Here is a 9060-nt window from a genome sequence, read left to right as displayed (position 1 = left end):
TATAAGGGAGTTGTACTGCCATAGAAACGCCAGACCTGACAAACAGAGCCTTATGATTACTCGACCTCTTAAAAAATTAACACTCAAGCCCTAGCTAGTTTGGCTAGGGCATCAGCCTGCAGACTGAAGGGTCCCAGGATCGATTCCGTTCAAGGGCATGTGCCTGGGTTACGGGCTTGATCCCCAGTAGGGGGCATGCAGGAGGCAGCTGATCAATGATTCTCTCTCATCATTAATGTTTCTATCTCTCTCTCACTCTCCCTTCCTCTCTGAAATCAATAAAAATATATTTAAAAATAAATTTAAAAACTAATACTCAAGTCCCCCAAAACCTTCCCCAAAGGAATTTGGCTGCTAAAGCAAAAAACAAAAGAATCTTCCCTAATAAACACCTCAGCTGTGGCCACACAGGGCAATGGAGAAGGGAAAGATTTTCATATACCAGAAGTAGAACCCATAACAAACAGACTAGTTACCAAGAAACTTATGCCACTGTTAGGACAAGGAGTTCTGCTATTTCTGTTCTTTGGGGATGTTATCTATGCCACAGACCAGTAGCCATTATATATTGTCTCCCTTTCTTCTCCTTTGAAAATGGTAGTTTTTAATGATGGTAAGACTCCTTTCATAATTGTGCAACAGATGTGTTAGGATGGTCAAAATCATAGGGAAATATCTCTAAGTCCAAACAACAGAAATGCATGACACCTAGATACTATAAACCTTGAGCTGAATAAAGTCACTAAATGACAATCTGAGTCTTTGTCCCTTGGAGACAAGAGTTTGTTTTTTATTCATATGAATGGCATTTTGTTAAATGGGGAAATTAGGGTATGCATGATGTTCAGCAGCCAAATAGTTGACTGTCATGAGCATTTCGTTTTTATTTGCCTGTCTGGAATGCATTCCCCCAATCCCATTATCAGTGCAAGTACTTCAAGTAGGCTGCTCCTCTTCCAGTCCTAGTTCCAAAGCAGACACTCGACCTAAGTCTGCTCAAACATATATTCTATATAGTCCATCCGCCCAGTCACAATCAGTTCAGGTTTAAGATATGCCTGGACTGGATGTTGGCTATAACCATATGGAGAGTAAAGCTGCTGTGGTAGTTTAAGCTGTTAGAATGTAAATCTAGAACTGAACTGCAAAGGACCAGCACATGGAAATAACCTGCTTCAGAATGAAACCACAATAAGGAAAGCAGAGCCAAGAATTGGAAGAACTTGAGTCCAGTGAAGTCATTTCAGCTCAAAACCCAGCTGTGCCTGAAGCAATTCTCCTGAACTTTTCAGCTATATTAACCAACATATTCCCTTTCTAAGTCAGTTTGAGCAGTTTTTGTTACAACTAAAAAGAGTTTTAATTATTAGTCATTTAGGTAAAGCTCCCACTCAAGGGAGGAATACCTTGTGTTTTTTTTCTTTTTTAATTAATTTTTAAATTTATTGGGGTTACATTAATAAAATTATATAGGTTTCAAGTGTATAATTCTATAATACATCATCTGTATATTGCATTGTGTTTACCACCCAAAGTCAAATCTCCTTCTTGTCACCATATTATTTGATCCCCTTTTCCCTCATTACCTTGCCCCACTTTACTTTCCCTTTGGTAATCACCATACTGCTGTCTGTGTCTATGAGTTTTTGTTTGTTTATCTTGTTTGTTCATTTGTTGCTATCAGTTTTGTTTTTGTTTTTTTTAAACCAAGCTCTGGCCAATTTTATTAAAGAAAAATTTCCCATGATTTACTTTTCACCAGTCTGTTCTGGCATGCTTCTAATGATATCAGAATCACCTGGGTCAATGAGAGCCAGTGTGCATACCCTATAGTATTTTCCACACGCTGTGCCCAATTCAATATTATTGCCACTGTAGTGATGGACACCAGTCTTGGCCAACATGGCATAGTACTCTATTTCAGAAATCCTCAAGGCCGGGCAGTTGTTGGCGAGGATGACCAGCTTCGCTTTGCCTTGTCGGATCATCTTCAGCGTCTGCTTGTACCCCAGCACGTACTTCCCACTTTTCATCACCAGCTGGAGCCTGGAGTTAATTGACTCCAATGACTTTTTTGTCTTCTTTGCGGCCACCATCTTCCTGCCTCAAGTGCGGGACGGCCCCCAACCAGATGCAGCCACCAAGATGGCCGGGGAGTGAGAAAGCTGCTATCAGTTTTATATCCCACATACTAGAGGCCCGGTGCACAAAATTCATGCACTGGAGGGGGGTGGTCCCTAGCCCGGCCTGCGCCCTCTTGCAGTCCAGGACCCCTTGGGGGATTCCTGCTCGCTGCTCCTTATCACTCAGCTCACTGCTCCTTAGCGCTGCCACAGAGGTGGGAGAGGCTCCCGTTACCGCCACTGCGCTTGCCAGCCATGAGCCCTGTGGGAGCGTACTGACCACCAGGGAGCAGGTCATGTGTTTAGCATCTGCCCCCTAGTGGTCAGTGCACATCATAGCAACTGGTAGTTCTGGTCATTCCACCATAATGGTCGCTTAGGCTTTTATTATATAGACTAGAGGCCCGGTGCACAAAAATTTGTGCACTCGTGGGGGGGAGGGGGGTCCCCCAGCCTGGCCTATGCCCTCTCGCAGTCTGGGACCCCTCGGGAGATAACGACCTGCTGGCTTAGGCCTGCTCCCGGGTGGCAGAGGGCAGGCCCAATCCCTAGGTGCAGCCCCTGGTCAGGCTCAGAGCAGGGCCGATTGGGGAGTTGGGGCGCCTCCCCTGTCATGCACAGAGCAGGGTGGATCGGGAGGTTGCAATGCCACCCTCAGTCACGCTCAGGGTAGGGCCAATTGGGGGGTTGGGGCACCGCCCCCTGTCACACTCAAGGCAGGGTCGATGGGGAGGTTGCGGCGCCACCCCGTCACGCACAGAGCAGGGCTGATCAGGGGGTTGGGGCGCTGCCCCCTGTCACTCACAGAGCAGGGTCCATCAGGGGGTTGGGGAGCTCCCCCATGTCACTCACAGAGTAGGGCCAATAAGGGAGCTGGGGCACCGCCCCGTCACACACAGAGCAGGGCGGATCAGGGGATTGGGGCGTTGCACCCTGTCACACTCAGGGCAGGGCCAATGGGGAGGTTATGGCTCTACCCTGTCACACACAGAGCAAGGCCCGTGGAGGAGGATTGGGGCACCACCCTCTATCACCCACAGAGCAGGGCCGATCAGGGGGTTGGGGCACCACCACTGTCACACTCAGGGCAGGGCCAATGGAGAGGTTATGGCTCTACCCTGTCACACACAGAGCAGGGCCCATGGGGGGGCGGGGGGTTGGGGTGCCGCACCCTGTCACACACAGAGCAGGGCAATCAGGGGGTTGGGGAGCTCCCCCCATCAGGCACAGAGCAGGGCTGATCAGGGGGTTGGGGCGCCTTCCCCTGTCACGAACAGAGCAGGGCGGATAGGGAGGTTGTGGCCCCGCCTCCTGTCACACACAGAGCTGCAGGGCGATCAGGGGATTGGGGAGCTCCCCCCTATCAGGCACAGAGCAGGGCTGATCAGGGGGTTTGGGCGTGGCCCCCTGTCACGCTGATCCCAGTGCCGGGAGCCTCGCTGCTCCGCTGATCCCGGTGCCGGGAGGCATATTACCCTTTTACTATATAGGATAGAGGCCTGGTACATGGGTAGGGACTGGCTGGTTTGCCCTGAAGGGTGTCCTGGATCAGGGTGGGGGTCCCCACTGGGGTGCCTGGCCAGTCTGGGTGAGGGGCTGAGGGCTGTTTTCCAGAAGCGGGTGACTGAAGCTCCCAACCGCTCCTTTTTTTCTTTTTTTCTTTTTTTTCTATTCTGGGCCAGCTTTAGCTCTGAGGCCTCGCTGCTGAAAACATCAATACAATGTTGCGGTCCGGCTGGCTGAAGCCCGGCTGAATGAAAGCCGGTTTCTGGGGTTTTGTTTAGCTTCTTATTTGCAACATAGTACATAGTTGCTTAGAGTTGCAGCTGAGAGGCCGGCAAGTGAGGCGGGGAACATTGGAGTCCGCAGTCACTGGAGCAAGCAAGCCTCCCTGCTCGCTTCAGTGCATGGCTGCCAGCCACCATCTTGGCTGACAGTTAATTTGCATAAGGATATGCTGATTAGCCAATGGGAAGGGTAGCGGTCGTACGCTAATTACCATGTTTCTCTTTTATTAATGTAGATGAGTGAAATCATATGGTTCTTGACCTTTTTCTGTCTGACTTATTTCACTTAGCATAATATTCTTAACTTCCATTCACATTGTCGCAAATGGCAGTATTTTATCTTTTCTTATGGTTGAGTAATATTCCATTGTACACATGTACCACATCTTCTTTATCCAGTCATCAATCAAAGGACATTTCCACTGTTTCCATGTCTTGGCCCCTGTGAATAATACTGCAATGAACATAGGGGTACATATGTCTTTGTGAATAAATGTTTTCAAATATTTCAGGTAGATACCGAGAAGAGGGGTGATGGGTCATATGATAACTCTATTCTTAATTTGTTGAGGAACCTCCATACTGGTTTCCATAGTGGCTGTACCAAATTCCTACCAACAGTGAATGAGGGTTCCTTTTTCTCTACAACCTCTCCAACACTTATTACTTGTATTCTTTTTTTTTTTTTTAATATATTTTATTGATTTTTTACAGAGAGGAAGGGAGAGGGATAGAGAGTTAGAAACATCGATGAGAGAGAAACATCGATCAGCTGCCTCCTGCACACACTCTAGTGGGTATGTGCCCACAACCAAGGTACATGCCCTTGACCGGAATCGAACCTGGGACCCTTGAGTCCACAGGCTGATGCTCTATCCACTGAGCCAAACCAGCTAGGGCTATTACTTGTATTCTTGATAATAGCCACTCTAACAGGTGTGAGGTGGTATCTCATTATAGTTTTGATTTATATTTTCCTAATAGCTAGTGAAGTTAAGCATCTTTTCATATGCTCTGTTGGCCACTGTATGTCTTCTTGGGAGAAATGTCTGTTCAGTTTCTCTGCCCATTTTTAAATTGGATTGTTTGATTTTTTTGTTGTTGAGTTGTAGGAGTTCTTTATATATTTTGAATATTAACCCCTTGTTGGAGGTGTTGTTTCCAAATATCTTCTCCCATTCAGTTGTTTGCCTTTTTGTTTTATTGATGGTTTCTTTTGCTGTGCAGAAACTTTTTAGTTTGATACAGTTCCATTTACTTATTTTTACTTCCCTTACCTTTAAGGTCAAATTCATAAAATCCTCTCTAAGACTAAGCTCCATAAGTTCAGTACCTATGTTTTCTTCTATGTAATTTATTGTTTCAGTCTAACATTTTGGTCTTGATCCATTTTAAGTTAATTTTTGCATATAGTGACAAATAGCAGTCTGGTTTCATTCTTTTGCATGTGGCTTTCCAATTTTTCCAGCACCATTTATTGAAGAGGCTTTCTTTTCTTCAGGTTTTTTTTTGTTTGTTTGTTTGTTTTGTTTTGTTTCTTTTTGGCTCCTTTGTGAAAAAGTATTTGCCCAGGGGGCAGGAGAACCAAGATGGCATCATAGTCAAATGCCTGTACTCGCTGCCTCCCACAACCACATCACAATTACAACTAAAATACAGAACCATAATCCAGAACCACTACAAAGCTGGCTGAATGGAAGTACTACAACTAGAGAAGTAAAGAAGAAAGCATACAAGACTGGTAGGAGGTATGGAGGCACAGAATGGGCTGGTCCGACGCACACATGGGCCACTTTTTTAACCGGGAGGGAGATCGCCTCTGCGGAGGCTGACCAGAGGAGCAAAGGGTCCCAGCCCCACACCAGAAGCACAGCCCAGGGTCCTAGAGCTGGGAAAATAAGTCCCTACAGGCAGTAAGAACTACGGGCTGTAAAACCCAGTGTAGACTGGAGCTGAGTGACAGGCTGCTGGAGACACAGCTGCTCCTCTTAAAAGGCCGGCACCATGAACTGAATTTACAAGCTCCCACTTCCTTTGAGCTCCAGTGCCAGGTGAGGCTCTGGGGAACCCAGACACATATGTGGAGAAACTGAACTGTCTGGCATCAGGGAAGGAACTCGAGGGCAGCTTTCTTCCAGATGGAGGTGCTCGCAGCAGTCATTGTTCCTGTGCTGGGACCTCCCCTGTTGCAGGGCTGACTGGCAGCCATTTCTGTTTGCTCTGCCCTGGTGATTCCCTGAGACCTTGCCCCACCCAATTTACAACCCCACCCAAACTGTGCACAGCGGCTTTTGCATATGAATGGCCTGTCCTTTCTCAGGCTAAAAACCTGTCAAATAAGTTGCAGTTGGGTCAGGGAGCCCCAAACCTATCAATAAGAGGCCCAAGACCCAGGACCAGCACCAGCACCAGCACCAGCCTGCCTTGCTTCACAGCTGGGCCTCATCTGGGCATTTCTAAACCTGATACAAAGAGGAGAAATCTGCAGATCTCTCTGACCCCAGGAAGTGGCTAACTTTGCACCTCCCTGGAGACCCAAGAGCCAGTGTGCCCAGTGGTCAGTGTCAGACCATACCAGATTACAACTCTTCACATCCATAAACAACACACTCAAGGGGCGGACTCAGTGAGCACCAAAGCCCCACTGAAGCAAGTCCTGCCCCATAAGGGTGTCTCCTGCACAACAGCTCTCTCACTATAGTCGCAGCTGGTCCCCACAGCCAATTGGCCTGGAGGTCAATTCCTCCCAGTGACACCAACAGCAATCAAAGCTCAACTACAACAAGACTGTGCACACAGCCCACAAAGGGGTGCACCTAGAATGTCCACCTCAGGTGATTGGGGAGGCTGAGCCACTGGGCCCTATAAGGCACCTAACACACAAGTCCACTCTATCAACTCAAGGAGACTTAGCAGCTACCCAATACATACAAACAAACATAGGGAAGCACCCAAAATGCAGAGACAAAGAACCATGTCACAAATGAAGGAAATGGAAGAAAGCAAACTACTAGATATAGGGTTCAAAACCACAGTTATAAGGTTACTCAAGAATCTTCTAGAAACCTCCAAGGGACTCAGTGAGACTTTCAAGGATCTTAGTGAGAATGCCAAAAAAAAAAAAAAAAAAAAGGAAAAGGACCAGTCAGAAATTAAGCATACACTGCCTGAAATAAAGAATAATATACAGGTATTCAACAGTAGACTAGAGGTTCCCAAGAATCAAATCAATGATTTGAAATATGCGGAAGCAAAAAACACCCAAGCAGAAGAACAAAAAGAAAAAAGAACCCAAAAATATGAAGATAGTGTAAGGAGCCTCTGGGACAACTTCAAGCGTGCCAACATCCAAATTATGGGGTGCCAGAAAAAGAGAGAGAGCAAGATATTGAAAACCTATTTGAAGAAATAATGACAGAAAACTTCCCCTACCTGGTGAAAGAAATAGACTTATAAGTCCAGGAAGCACAGAGAACCCCAAACAAGAGGAACCCAAAAAGGACCACACCAAGATACAACGTAATTAAAATTCCAAGGGCAAAAGACAAAGAGAGAATCTTAAAAGCAGCAAGAGAAAAGCAGTTAGTTACCTACCAGTACAAGGGAGTACCCATACAACTATTAGCTGATTTCTCAACAGAAGCTATGCAGGCCAGGAGGGAGTGGCAAGAAATATTCAAAGTGATGAATAGCAAGAACCTACAACCAAGCTTACTCTACCCAGCAAAGCTATCATTTAAAAATGAAAGCCAGATAAAGAGCTTCACAGACAAGAAAAAGCTAAAGGAATTCATCACCACCAAACCAGTATTACATGAAATGCTGGAGGGTATTCTTTAAGAAGAGGAAGAATAAGAAAAAGTTAAAGATAAAAAATATGAACAACAAAGTGGCAACAAATACATATCTATCAACAATTGAATCTAAAAATCAAAAGAATAAAAAGTCTGATGAACAGAATAAACTAGTGAATGGAATAGAATCATGGGCATGGAAATGGAACAGACTGATGATTCTGAGGGAAGCGGATGAGGGGAGCTGCAGGAAGAGATTAGACAAAGATGCATGTATGCATTACCTATGGACACAGACAATAGGGTGGTGAGGGCCTGGGGCGGGGTGGGAACCACGTGGAGGGGAGCTATGGTGGGGGGGGGGAGGAACCTCTGTCATAATCTCAACAATAAAATTAATTTTTTAAAAATTATTTGCTCATATACCTGTAGGTTTATTTCTGGGCTCTCAATTCTGTTCCAATGGTCTCTGTGTCTGTTTTTCTGCCAATACCATGTAGTTTTGATTATTGTCACCTTGTAGTATAACTTGAAGACAGGGAGTGTGATACTTCTGTTTTCATTCTTTTTTCTCAGGATTGTGTTGGCTATTCGGGGTCTTCTGGGGCTCCATACAAACCTGATGATTTTTTGCTCTATTTTTTTTTTCTCTAATCCTTGCCCAATGATATTTTTTTCCATTGATTTTTAGAGAGAGTGGAAGGATACAAGGGAGCGGGGGGAAGAAACATCAATGATTGCCTTCTGCATGCAACCCAGGTACATGCCCTTGAGCAGGAATTGAACCCAAGACCCTTCGGTGCTCTGGCGATGCTCTAACCACTTAGCAACACTGGCCAGGGATTTGTTCTATTTCTTTTTTAAAAATGCCATTGGGCCCTGGCTGGTGTGGCCCAGCTGGCTGAGTGTCCTCCATGCACTGAAAGGTCGTCAGTTCAATTCCCAGTCAGGGCACAGGCCCGGGTTTTAAGCTCAATCCCTAGTCAGGGTGTGTGCCGGAGGAGCAGATCAATGTTTCTCTCTTTCTTTCTCTCTCTCTCTTTCCCTCTCTCTTCCTGTTCCTTCCACTCTCTGTAAAATCAATAAAAACATATTAAAAAGTAAAATTAAATTTAAAATGCCATTGGTGAGAGTTGCGGGAAAGATGGCGGCGATATAGGCAGACGCGTCCCAGGTCTTGTCCCGGAGCAAACGGAGTAAGCAGCTGAAACTAATAACACCCACCCCGAATTGGCAAATTTACTCAGCTGGTGAGACGGCTTGCAGCCTGGAAGGGCAGACCTCCCCTGGAAAGGTTAAAAACCAGGGATCTGGGCAGGAAAGTTTGCCAGACCTGAGCCCAGAGGGTCGGAGGGA

The 9060-nt window shown here is 46.1% G+C and overlaps 1 pseudogene; it reads right to left on the bottom strand.

The window, feature by feature from the left end:
• Positions 1–1684: 1684 nt before the first annotated feature.
• LOC139005640 (large ribosomal subunit protein eL30 pseudogene) lies at positions 1685–2158 on the bottom strand (annotated as a pseudogene).
• Between the last annotated feature and the right edge of the window lie 6902 nt (positions 2159–9060).

This window comes from Myotis yumanensis, unplaced genomic scaffold (assembly GCF_028538775.1).
Source record: "Myotis yumanensis isolate MYYU_CA2020_CCGP unplaced genomic scaffold, mMyoYum1.0.hap1 SCAF_3, whole genome shotgun sequence".
NCBI lineage: Eukaryota > Metazoa > Chordata > Mammalia > Chiroptera > Vespertilionidae > Myotis > Myotis yumanensis.
Note: the sequence above shows the minus strand (reverse complement) of the source record. Positions and strands in the feature narration are given on the sequence as shown.